This window comes from Limanda limanda, chromosome 7, assembly GCF_963576545.1.
Source record: "Limanda limanda chromosome 7, fLimLim1.1, whole genome shotgun sequence".
Taxonomy (NCBI): Eukaryota; Metazoa; Chordata; class Actinopteri; order Pleuronectiformes; family Pleuronectidae; genus Limanda; species Limanda limanda.
In genome coordinates this window covers 9,967,580-9,981,661 of record NC_083642.1, presented here as the reverse complement: position 1 = coordinate 9,981,661, position 14,082 = coordinate 9,967,580, and the positions used below count along the sequence as shown (strand labels likewise).

Here is a 14,082-nt window from a genome sequence, read left to right as displayed (position 1 = left end):
GGGCTCTCAGAAGGAAAACAACACTTTATCATTTTATGTTTGTCTCTGTGCTCACTATAGAGCTTCATCGTGAGGTTATATATGGCTACATATCAGTAAACCGTCGCTGCCTTAATCTGAATCAAAATGAAAAGCAGAGACAGAGGTGTATTTTTAAAACACTCATCAGGCAATGACGATAAAAAGTAAGCATGTTTCTCTGCCGGGGCTGAGAGCTAAAACAGATATCGTATTGTCCAACTTAAAACACAGTGAAGATTTGTTCTGTTAGCGTCCGGGACTGTTTGCAAGCTTCCCTCTGCCGAGGGAGGGAGTGACCTTGGGCTGCAGCTGTTCGTCAGAAGTCAGCAGCATCTGTGCTGTGCTGGGGGTGAGGTGAGGTGAGGTGAGGTGAGGTGAGGTGAGGTGGTGGGGGAGTCGGGTGCACAGAGTGGAGAGATACTTGGAGCTAAAGGCAGGTCAGGCTGGGTTTGGTAGAGGACTGCGTTTTGGGTTTGCTGTAACATAAAGGAACATGGATGTCAATTTAGCACTGTGAAAAAAGAGGATGCAAGTGTTTTGCAATTGTTCAATTGATATTGATGGTTTAACATGTGCTATTTCAACCAACTGCAATCATCTATAGCCACTGTGGAAAGTTCGATCCCCAGCAGAGATGTGACACTTGCTCATACACTGGACTTTTCCTTTTCTTTGAGGTTTCAGCACCTGTTTAATACAAATTTCATGAAATAAATCATTAATGTTATCAGGTTGTCATTTTGTCGCTGTGGGTTTCCTCCATATTTCTCTCACAGTTCAAAGACATGCAGGTTGGGGTTAGGTTCACTGGAAACTTGTGATAAAATGAGATTGGCGCCAAACAAGAGGTATAGATAATGAATGGAACGGATGGATCAATATAAGAACTAGATTATCTTGTGTAGGTTTGTTGGGCCTTGGTGGAGATATGTGCTCTACTTAGGGCCATCATGTGAAACAATAATAGCCTATGTTTGGTTGTTTAAACTGGAATTTGTGCTTGTGTGTGCTGTTGGTTTGTGCTGGTATTTAAAGGATGTCTTGCTGGAGAAGATCCTGATGGTGGTTTTTGACTGGTTTACTTATCCTAGTATTTATTGAGGGGCCTTGACTGGGGAAGACGGATTATCGTGGTGAAACATAACCATAAACCTTTCTCACTTACTCTTTCTGCACGATTTTACCAGGAAACGCTTTTAAAAAGGCACAAGGTCTTACTGCTATGTTTGGCTTTAATTGATTCACATCCTTCCTTCTCATAGACCTTGAACTCAGCTCTGGCTTCAATATGCCTGGGTAAGCATTGGAAATTGTCCAGTTCTATTGTCATCGGCTCTCCAGCTCCGGTGGCTCACTTGTCATTAGTATGAGGGACGTGGGAAGGAAGGAATTACTTCTCTTTACCGTTTATAGGACTTCAATGGAGCAATAGTAGCCACAAGGGCTGGAAAAAAAGGTGATTGAGGAACAGACTTCTTTTTAAAACCAAATTGGTCCAGTTGACTGTTGATGTAGTGCCATCAGATCCATTTTTTAAATAATCCTAATTCAGAGCAATATCTTGTTTCCTGATGTGATCATAAATCTCATAATGATGGAGCTTGAAAGAACGAGGACGCGAGATGTATTGTTCCATCAAACACATTGAATCAGCGGCTTGTTGATGAAACTCACAGTTTCTACAGAGGCAGAGCTGCAATGAGTTGGAAACAGCAACTGATCTCAACACATTAACGTTAAATGTGATTATGTAATCATGTCTGATTCAGACAACTGTTAATTCTACTGAATCTATTTTTAAATTTTCTCTCCATCTTCACACCCGTTAAAGAGTCGACAGCAGTGACTCTCTGTGTTTGTGCATGTTTCAGATGTACAGCTTGTACCACAGAATGGAAATATATATATATACTTTACTGTCACTTTACAGTCAGTGCAGAACAGCAAAGTGTTACATGGACAAAGCAATTCACTTTCTTTAACATTTGAGATTGTTGTGAGTTTCACAACATTTTCATTGATTTCTCAGAACACAATAAATGGATCCTGATGATATAAATTAGGGGACTGATATTTATGAGTGTGTGCAGTTTCAAATATAAAGAAAGATCTAGTGAATATAAATGTGGATTCATAGGCGCTGTTTGACCTTGGTGGAGGAGCTCTACTCAGTACCATTTTAGGTGTTAGATCCTTATCAAGTAATCCAGCAATGTTAAGTTTTATCTTTTTGAAGAATTGAGACTACTGTAAATCATCTTCTAGAAAATGTTCTGCAAAATGAAAATACATTTAGTAGGAAACATCTTCTGTTTTCACTCTTTGATTACTTGGTAGAAAACAACATGGTGAAAGTATACTATTTGTCATTTTGGTGGAAGCACAAACTTTTTCAAAGGTCTTTTCATCTTCATCGCCACTCACTACTCCATCTCATCATCCAGTTCTTTCCTGTTCCTCCCTCCTGTGTCTTGCTCTGTCTCCATCATCTGTTGGTTATCTCGATCCGTTCTTCCATCTCAAATGTCTGGCATTCATCTCTGTGTTCGGAGCTTTCCAGCTGTGAAGGAGAATCTGTGACTTCTCACAGTCTGAGTGTCAGATATCGGATGGTTTGATGGTGAGTGAGTGGTTTCTGAAGGAAGCGCAATGTGCGACTTGAGACTAATGTTTCGCACGCACACACACGCACACCCTCACACACACACACACACACACCTTTAATCTGTGGCAATTCGACCACTGCATGCAGAGATGGGTCATGTCAGTACTTTAATGAATGCATTGGTTTTGTTTCTTCACTGAGCACAATGAGGCGCTCTAAGACACAACATAATTCATGTCACATAAAATCTGCTCTAGACGTCACAGTGAACATTTGCATGAAGAGTCGTCATCTTTTTTATAATTAATCTTCATCACTGCACCTCTGGTTGGCTCTGGATATATATTTTTTTATAAATCTTTTATTTTTACGTTGGAGTCTGTCTATTTCTGGGTATTTTTGTTTACACACAGCACTGACAATAATGGACAGACTCTTCTGTTTTCTCAACCATCTGTTATATCATCACCCATGAGGATAGTTGGTAGGTTTACCTGACGAATCACGTTGCATCACCCCGAGCCGGAAACTATAGTTTAGGAAACAGAGGCTCATATCATGGGGTCAGTTTCTGCTCTTGAATTTACTATTTGATTGATTGGTTGCCTTTTATTTCTGTTTAAAGGTATCTTTAACTGAAGCTTGGAATATTTTTTTTGTAAGAACAAGCCCGAATAACCCGCTGGCTCACCTGCTTGTTCATTTCCGACCCGGCCCTTTTCTTCATGTCCTACCCCATTCTCTCTCCAAATGTCCCTCTAGTATTGTCCTACTGCCCCAAAATAACTTTAAATTTAGGATGAGCCGTTTAGATTTGGACCTTTTAACGTGAACTAAAATGCGATAACCTTTTCTGCCACGAGCCTGTACCCCCCCTTGCCTAAAGTCATCTCAGATTGGCTCCAGCCCCCCGTGACCCTTAAAAGAAAAACGGTATAGCGGCAAAGTGGGTGGATGGACTGATATCTACCTGAGTTTGCTGCATCATAACAACAAGGATGGCAGTCGAGATCCAAGACCTCGCTTTAATCTTATCTCCACAGCTGTCAGCCTGCTGTGTGTGCGTGTGTGTTTACCTGTACTTGTATATTTGTGAGGACCATTTTGAGCAAAGACCTTACGAAGTGAGGACATTTTGGTCGGTCCTCCATTTTTCAAAGGCTTGTTTGAGGGTTAGACTTGTTTTTAAGGTCAGGGTAAGAGTGAGGTTTAGGTTTGGGTTAAAACGGTTAGGTATTTAGTTGTGATGGTTAAGGTTAGGGTAAGAGGCTGGCAGGTGGATTATGCCAATGAGTGTCCTCACTAAAACAGAAGTACAACAAAGTGTGTGTTTGTTGGTTTGAAAACAGTTTTCTTTATCCTACGTTTCAAAATTGTAATTCTTTGTGATGTTGCATCAGTTTTTTAAAAACCGTGCTTCTTCTCAGGACACTGGTAGCAGACTCTGTTTGGTAACTAACCCGAGAAAGTCACATGACATATTAATTTAATGAATCTCCTTGTCCGTCAAATATCTCCCCACACACTTCAGCTCCGTAGATTGAGTGGAGAGCCCCTTGGTTAAAACAGCTATTTGTGGCTGTTCCATATCTTAATTAATGTTAGCAGAGAGCTCAGATATATATTTAGGTCACTGGATGTCCCGTCTCCTGCTCTCCACCAACTGCACCGGTTTGTTTGTGTGCCACTTCAAGAAGCTCCTTCAATTACAGCCCTCAAGGTACAAATTAGTGGTTATTGCACTCGCTGGGAAGGCGTCTCTCTTTCCACTCCTTCATCCAGATGCAGATAAACTATAATTTAAGCCCTAATGTGATAATTTCTTGTCTTGTGTTTCATTGTGAGTTTCATCATATTAGCTGCCTGGTGATGACACACTTGTGCCTGTGCCATTAAGCGTTCCAGTCTGCTGCAGCAGTCGATGGAGGGAGGGAAGGAAGGACGGAGGGAGGGAAGGAAGGACGGAGGGATGGAAGATGGGGGATGTGTATCTCATCTCTGTCTCATTGCCCATGGTCATCGGCTCCTGTGAAAGAGGGGACTTTAATGACAGAGGGGCCCTTTGTGTCAGGCAGGCAATGACATTTAACAGAGGCAACCAGTTAGAACTGATGGCATGTTCACACCGCAGCAGCTTGATGCTTTCCGTGAGCGACAGGGAGCGTTCAGCCGCTCGATGCTCCCCTGTTTTTACATGTGCTCCTCACGGGAGAGAAATTGCTACATTGGAGATGTTAAAATAGCTTAGTGAGCACTTTTTTTTAGAAACCTGGCACAAAAAGGTGTTTTTCCTCCACTTTAAAAAGGAGCCCAAGGGATAAAAATAGAGATCCTGCCATCTGGAGTTTTGCCTTGTTTCAGTATTTGACAGGAATCATGTTCAGTGGAAGTATGTTTGGGCACAGGCAGAATGGTGGGATGGTCCCCACATCGTTCAACACTAGCCCTCCTCTCAACTCTCTCAGTCAATTGCACCAGCCTTTCGTTCTCTTGTTTCTCGGCCCTGCCTCGGTTTTTCTTCCTCCAGTCTTTAGCCTGCTCAGCTCGTAACACAGAGCAGAGGGAGCAGTAGGCCTAAGTTCCTGTGGTTATATTTAGCAATGAACAGATGCAGTGCACTGGAGCGGAACACACCGCCTCTGCTGCTGCTGCTACTGTGTGATTGTGTGTGTGTGTGTGTGTGTGTGTGTGTGTGTGTGTGTCTTGTCTGTGACTCTTCCTTCCAACCAGTTCTCCCATCATGCACTGCTGACTCTGACTCAGCAGCATAGGACCGGAGAACTGGGTCAGAACATAAACCATCCGTATGTCTCAGCACGTTCAGTCGTCAAAACCTGTCGGTCCGTCCAAAAACAATGTTTGTGTTCACACAAGTATTTGAATACTTTTTCAAACACTTATACTTATACTTAACATTTTGTCCAGTTTTTCAAAAGTGACTATTTCGGACATCAGCAGCCAAAGTTACATATCGCATGTTCAAGAGAGAAAACAGTTTAAAAATTGTAATAATCCCTCCGGTGCTGTGAAATCAAGAATATCCAACTGGTGTTACTTGTTCGGAAATGATCAAATCTCTGTCGGCTGATTATCCAGCCATAGATAAATTCAATTTCTGGTTACCCGCAAGGCCAATAAAAGCAATCGCCAAATTAAAAAGATATGCTACGTGATACGCTTTCTGGATCTGCTCAGCAGTAATGTGAAGAAGATGTGAGTTGTAGTACTCGGCTAAAAAAACACATATCTTTGATTGAATATCGCACTCTCAGTAAGTCCGTTATATGAGATGAGGATAAAGTGAAAAGGGTGGAAGGAATCCAGTTTTGCGGAGCAGGATGGTGGAGCATCTGTCTGGTTTCTCCACGCTCCCAGGACCCAATGAGAGAAGCTGGAACACCATGAAAGCTGCTGTGGGTGGGGCTGGTAATGGAAGTAGTAATTACAGAAGACGGAGGCAGAGGACCGGTCCAAAGCTCCATGGCTGACCTCTCTATGATTGTTGTTTTTTCCTCTCCACCCCTGCCCCTCTGATTGCAGGGCCCATGGCAAGCAGCTATAAGATGACAAACATGTGCAGATTGAAGAAGCTAAATACAGTTTATACGTTTATATATGTGGCCCCTGCTTCTGAGTGTGTTAATAGACATTAAAAGAAAGCAAGTGGTTCCTATATTTAACATCATTATTATCACTTCTTCTGTATCGGCTGTCGTGAACTCTCTCAGCCAGGATAATGGCTTCATAATAGCTGGAGATTGCGGCTACGTTTTCACACCGAGCGAGCAGAGAGGAGCCCATCACAGAGAGCCGGGGAGCCTGATCAGTGTTGTCTCAGTCGGCTCCTCCTTACTTCTGCTGGATAATGTAGAATAAAATGCTCTCATGTGTAACTGGAGAGTCCTGTGTTGACTGACGGGATGTCCTGAGAGCCACAGGAAGCCGCTGAAACAATGGAATTTACTGTTTAAGAAGCAGCATATCCAGTTCCTACTAGGTGGTCATTATTTGGAATTGGCCAGAGGAAATACAATATTATTTGTCCTGTGGAGGAAATGCCTTCTCTTTGTGTTCCTGTTGAGCTCTGCAGTGTTGTCTGCCTTGGCTGGTTGTGGAGGCTGAAGACCGATAGGTATTAGCTGCATTTGGGTGATTTGTGGATTAAGAAGATTTCTGAGTCGAGATGAAACCCTAATTGATCTGATCAGTGTGCGATTTTGTGTGTCGCTCCTGTTGTGCCAGAGCTCACAAGGATGCAGACAAGAGTGGTACCTCCTTAATCTGAATGTGATAACAGACCGGCCAGGGACCCCAATGACCCTTTACACGGATTTTAAAGAGGAATTCCTTTTATACTACTGAGAATACTTAAGTTATAATGGTAAAGGAATAACTAAACATTTTGGGAAATGTTATTATTCACTTTCTGGCTGAGAGTTAGGTGAAAAGATTGATGCCACTCCTGTTTGGAGGTATCAAAATTAAAACACCTCAAAAGCTCATTAATTAACAGGTTACTGATTCAGTCTGTAATAAAAAAATCTTCTATCCATTTTCGGGCTTGGAACAGAAACTGCTCCTGAGCACACTTTGTGTCTGTTGCGCCTAAGAATCGTCCTTTTAAATTGTCTTGCTCTAATCTCACATCGGCTCACTTGGACTTTCTCCAGACATTTTCAGAGGGGGCTGGGAGGAAAAACTCAGCTGCTGACTCTGACATTTACGCTCTTAAATACAGCCCCTTTGGGTTACTTCAGTCGAATGTGGGCAGTTCAGTCATATGTCTGAAAGCAGCATAGTGAGCATGGATTCTGTGAGTCACGCTCGCCTCTTCCTGCTGTTGTCAGCCTTGAACACAGCCTGTATGTGCCACACTGTGTATGGAATAGCTTAGCAATTCTTTCATTAGCTATCCAGTTGCTGGCTTCTAATTAACAGACAGATATGAGAGAAGTATCTGTCTCCTCACCGAATGTTCAGCAAGAAAGTAAATCCCCCAAATTGTGAGACTGTTCCTTTAAAGCCAGTCGTATCATTTGCATTGACACTGAAGAGAGTCACCTCAGCCCAGCAGCCTCGGCTTTGGAGGGCGTCTTGTCTTGCACCGTAATCCTCTCTGTCATCACTACAGGTGCTGTTTAATAAGATGTGTGTATGTGTGTCTATACGTGCGTGTGCAACCGTGCACGTGTCTTCCAATTACTGCTGGAGTCTGTTCTCCTGGACCCAAAGTAACAGTAACCTGTCTGTCATCTGACCCTTAATGTGTGCCAGCAGAAACCAACAAGGGAGATAGACAGACAGGCAGCCGGCACAGACAGGTCGGACACGGAAGAGTGAATTTGTTCTTAACGTGTGTTAACCACTGTTGCACTGACTTGATTCATGCATGCAACGTTTTGACATCTTTAGTTGAAAAACAAGAATTAGTTGAAAAACAAGAATTTAAATTCCAGTTTCCATTCTCAATCATACAATGCATCTTATCTTAATGTGTATTTTGGTTGCAGTAATTAGTGGCAGAGTGTTTACTGTGTCGCATTCTCTCAGGTAGTGGCTATAATTTAAGGATTTATAAACCGGCACCTGTGGTCTGTATCTGGAAGGAAAACAGTTGTGTTGATATTTTCACTGAACACATGATAACAGATTTATTTGTAATAGCATAGTCACCGTGTTTGTGTTTGCTATCAAAGATGATGACTCCCAGATGGTTTGAGGTGCATTTCAGTGTTAGAAGAGATAATTACCCACAGTCAAAGCATCAAAAGGAGTACAAAATCTATTTTTTAAATATTATTATTATTATTGTTGCACAGCAGGCTGCATTTTAATACTACAGCTGGTAGATATGAGGGTGTTTGTTAAATCTTAATCTAACAAGGAACCAGTCATTCCAGCTGTCAACTAAACAAAGTAGAGTAAAAAGTATGAACTTTGCATAATCTCCCAGTGTTTAAGTGGGTTTTCTCAGGTTACTCCGGCTTCCTCCCACAGTCCAGAGACATGCAGATTGGGATTTGGTTGATGGGACACTCTTAAAAGTCCTTTACAATGGTTGTTTATCTCTGTGTTTTGGCCCTGTGCTGCCCTGGTGACCTGTCCAGGCTGTAACCTGCATCTTATCCTTGTGACCCTCAAAAGATAAGCAGTGTAGATAAGAGATGAATGGATGGAATTTAAGGATGCATGAGTCAATTTTTCTTAGTTACTTTACACCACTGCACTCTCTTCAGTCAGTATCTAATATTACAAGGTATTTTTTATTCTAATTCAAAATGCTCCACTTGGGATCAGGAATCACATCTTTGAAGTCACATTCATGTCTTGTCATTTCCCCCCCAATACTTATTCTGCAGCTCCGCCACTGGGGGGCAGCAGCCCACAGTGACTGCACATGGCTCATCTCATTCACTAATGGCTGGATCTCATGGTTGCCAAGGTAACTGCCCTGCATGGAGCAGACTTATTGGTGGTGAGGCTCCGAGATACAGAGGGCAGCGTTGAGCCAGAGGGCGGGAGCGGAATCCCAATCAGCAGCTGAACACACACGCACACACACACACACACACACACACACACACACACACACACACACACACACACACACACACACACACACACACACACACATGCACAGACGCTGACATTTTTCTTGACTTAGCGTTCATTCTCTGCAAGCTGTTGATTTTATTTGTCGGGCTTGCACATACAAATAATAATTATTATTATTTTAAAAAACAAATGACAACTGCTGCTTGCATGTGTTGCACTGCTGTTTTGCGATGATAACCACCTGGCATGTGTATTTTCACAGGCATGATTGACTCGCGGTGATGGCAGCTGCTATGTGGCTCTATAGGCTGCAGCTGCTTGGCACAGTGTTGTGCTGATGTTTCAGTCACAGCCGCATGTTTGGGCTCTCTTGTGAATAGGCCGTCATATTTTAATGCAAAGTTTTTGTAGATCCCATTTATACCTGAACATTTTTACCACACTGCATGAAATTAAATCATCTAAAACTTTTTAAAAATGACACCAGGGAGACATCATGCTGTGCTGTCATGCTCACAGATATATATGTATGAGAATGTGTGAATCAGTCTCCTTAGATGTTTGAGTGCACACCCCCACCCCCACTCCCAAAATGAGACAGGGATGCATAACTAGATTTAAGGTTATGTAATGGTGACTGGAGGCATGGAGGATGTGTATAATCCACTCTTATTTGGGTTAAACCCATCTCTCTCACTCACTCTCTATCTGTAAGAGGACAGGGGCCTTTCCCCTCCGCCTCATCCAAGGCTGAAAATCACAGATCACTTGTCACTCAGTCTTTTACCAGTCGACTCCCCAAACGTCTCAGCTCCCAGGAAACGTCTCTCAGCGCCGTCAGGTCTCTGGTGTCTCAGGTTCTCCCCCCCACTGAGTGATTGCATTGTTTGGAGACTCAAGAAAATCCTTTCTCCAAGCGGTCAAATGATCCATCTTATCACCCAGAAACATCGTCATTTAATTGGTCGATTAATGGCTTGGTCGATAAAATTTCATTTAAAAAATAAAAGAACAAAATATCTGCACTAGATGACATGTTGTATTTGTTTGACCAATGGTTGGTTTGTGGTTTGTGACATTTTTGCTTAAAATATGAGTTAAAATAATTGTTAAATAACAGATTCATTGATCCTGAGGATCTTAACATTTACCTTAAAGGAGACGTGTTATGCATTTTCGGTTTCCTCTAGTGTGTTATAGAAAGAAACACAGCTTTCTAGGCAGAGGCTGACAAGAGCAGCTGCAGCACTTGACAGTATGAGGGAAGTCATGTGTTTTCTGAACATTAGAGCACTTCAACCTTTGCAAGTAATAACCCAAATAAAAATAATGAGCTTCAAGAATGGCTGTGGACACGTTTAATACCTGGATGATTTTTTACTGGTGCAAAATTGTTGTATTTTCTCAAATCAAAGGTATCCAATCATCCATTATCTCTACCGCTTATCCTTTGATGGCTGTAGGCGAGCTAGGGCCAGTCGACATTGGGGCGAGAGGGGGGTTCACACTGGACAGGTCACAGGGCCGACTCATTATGATAAACAAACATTCACACTCACATTCACAGCCACAAGCAATAAAGGGTTCACCAATTAAACCGGCCATGCAGTTAACAGGTTTTAACATTTTTGGGGATTATTTAAATTACCTTGTAGCAAACATATCAGCATTAATACATTGATAGCGATGGACTGATTTCTCTGTGCTATAAAAGAGCTTTTAAATCTGAGTTTCATGTCTTCACATGTGGTGTCTTTAGTATTCAAATCAAATTCATGCCAATGAAAAATAATCCATTGTTATATTTAAATTTTCGTAAAAAAGATCAACCTCTTCCAGATTATATTTAGAAGAGACAGCTGTGGATTAGCACACAATGTGTGTATAATAATGTCCTGCGCATTACCAGGGAGAACCTGATCGTACACAATAAGATTGTGACTGGGATCTGATTGTATAAAAGACAAGGATCTGAATTCAGCACATATGTTGAACCCAACAATTCAGCTTGTCACGGAACAATTCACCGTGTTTATTGTTCGAAAATCTGCAGCGCTGTGGTTGCAGAGCCCAGATAATATCGCCTGTTTTCTCACCACATCTGCTTGTGTTCGTTTGATTTTTAGACTTTGCATTTTCTCACATGCTGCTTATAAACCACTGCAAATGGACCATGGAAAAAAAAACCACCATTGTCTCAAACTCCATAGAGAATATCGGTTTAAGTACATTTAAAATTAACAGGCACATTTTCTGAGGCTTTCTTCCAAAATGTATCACATCAAACTGTGAATTTGTTGGATGAGGAACAGAATAAAAACGAATAGATATTAGTATTTTCTTCTGTTTGAGATGCAAAAAACCACATACAGCCCCATAACTACTGCTTATTTGTTTAGTGAAACAGCATCCATGATTAAATATCCAGTGTAATCCTGGTGAACTTCCTATGAAGCCTTCACACACACACACATGCCTCAGTGGTGTGATTGTAATCTCTGATCCATGCAGCTTAAAACCTCATAAATGTTGAATATTTGATGACTTTCCCATTGATGGAGCAGGAAGCCCGGGCAGCCTACCCTCCGCTCGCTGCACAGACCCACAGGAGGCTGTTGTTCCTGACATTGCTCCTTATCTCAGGGAAAGCATCTGAGCCAGCAAAGCTGACACGACAGTGAACGCCAACGCTAATGTGCGATTGCACGATCCAATCATAATTTATTTCTGATGAGGCATTTAGAATGAGCTATTTATATCAATCAGAATGCATGTTTGTAAAGTGTGTGTGGGTGGGTGTGTTCAAATGTCAAGTCAAGTCAGTTTTATTTGTTATCTCAGGGCACAGTACATATCACACTCTTTATAATATTATTGACAGAGAAACTAAAATCTCCCTTGAGCACTTGGCGACGATAACGAGGAACAACTCGCTTTGAACAGGTAGAAACCTCGAATAGAATCCGACTCATGGTGTGTGGTCGTCTGTCTCCACCGGTTGTGTTGAAAGACAGAGAGGAAAAAGAGAGCGAGAGGGAGGGAGACAGAGAAAGAAGGAAAGAGAAGAGAGAGAGAGAGAGAGAGAGAGAGAGAGAGAAAGAGAGAGAGAGAGAGAATGTGTGTGCTGTTGTATCTGTTTTTCCTTTTACAGTCTGACTGCTGCTTGCCTAGCAGGGACCGTAATGATGGTCGTCAGCACTGGCTGGTTGCTAGGTAACAATTACCTGACTGTGCTTTGCTCGCAACGAATTACACAGTGGGTCGTGTGTGTGTGTGTGTGTGTGTGTGTGTGTGTGTGTGTGTGTGTGTGTGTGTGTGTGTGTGTGTGTGTGTGTTTGTGTGTGTGTGTGTGTGTGTGTGTGTGTGTGGAGAGAGATAGAAACGGAAAAATACAGCAGAGTAGACCACGACCAAGTGTTTCCACTTCTGGGCAGAAAATACCCCACATCAGAGTCAGGTTCATAGTGGTGATAATATTAGCTCAGCTGTGTTTCTGAATTGGAATTACACCTTAAATGTATATTATTATTATTATTATTATGCCAGATGATTAAGTGACCATCGAGCCACACCTCAGGGCACATGACTATTTCCCTGCTTTAAGATCATTTTCACTTTATCGGCTGCTACACTGATACCTTCATTCAGTTTTAGTCATATTGCAAAAGCTAGACATGCTCAATCTGCTTGTTTCCCTTTTTTTAACGAACCGTCCAGTACTTCATATCAGCCGACTGACCCTGTCATCCTAAAGCCGGGAGCCAGGAGAAACTCCTCTGCTCCTCCAGAGGCCGACAGGAGGCCGTGGCACCTCCTCTCAGAAGTGCCTGCCAGCGCCCCCAGACATGCATGATATATTTGGAGATCATTAAATGGTCCTAAATGAGACCCTGGCGTGAGAGCGGGCTCCGGCCATCTGGCCCCATTGTGAACGCCTGAGCTCTGTCCAAACCCAGCCAGCAGCATCAGCACCTCTGATTGGCCGAATGCTGAGTAAGCCTGGGAATTCTGGCCAATCAGATACTCCTTTAATCAATAAGCCAAACCTCCCTCGACCTCTAAATTTCTCTCTAAATGAACCTTTCTGTTATCTCTCCTCCACTCTCCTCACAGCGTTGATACGGTTTATTTCTTATAATGATCTGATGAAATAAAAGCAGCTGGAAATTAAATCCAGTAGGTTGAGTATCGCAACGTTTGATTCAGATGGTGCGATACTAGTCGTGATGTGAGCGGCGTGGCTGCAGCGGTCAGTCTGTTTGTCAGTTCCTTTTCCCATGATCCCATGCTGCTTTAAGACATCATCAAACTCGGCTTTTTATTGAGACCCCTGGCAGCCAAAGTTACATATTGTAGGTTAAACTACGTTTTATAACAAATAGATGATGTAGGTCACTTCCTTCTTTCTTTTATATTTCTACCATGAGAACTAGAAAATAGTGTGTAGGACTGTTGGGCCTTGGCAGAGGCCTGTGTTCTAATTGGTGTCAATGACACTTCTAACACGTGACAAATGAAAAAATGAAAAAAAGGGAAATACATTACTCGTTTGCTGCACCAGCCCTCACCTGAATCCTGGAGGAGGATTTGTATCCGTCATCAATGTGTCTGAGAAGAGAATCTCCCGCTGCGTTGTGCATGAGTGAAAGACAAACTGTGGAGAAAGTCCGGACCCGATTCTCCGGAGACGTGCCTGAAAACAGCAATTCATTTTTTGAACAATTTTTTGAACAAACATTTTTTGAACAATGAATCAATTAACTACAGATCTAATGTCCTTTTTAAATTGTCTAAGAAAGATTAGCATGGCCTTTCTCCTTTAGTATCGATAGAAATGTTATGACCTTTCATGACCTTGCCTTAGGTCAACATGTACGTAAACAGCAAAGAGACGACTTTGT

General features: G+C 42.3%; 1 protein-coding gene across 8 annotated transcripts in view; it reads left to right on the top strand.

The window, feature by feature from the left end:
- The window catches only part of LOC133005701 (membrane-associated guanylate kinase, WW and PDZ domain-containing protein 1-like), an 87,907-nt gene that overhangs the window by 13,011 nt on the left and 60,814 nt on the right, over nucleotides 1-14,082 (top strand). The gene's annotated exons all lie outside the window — the stretch shown is intronic.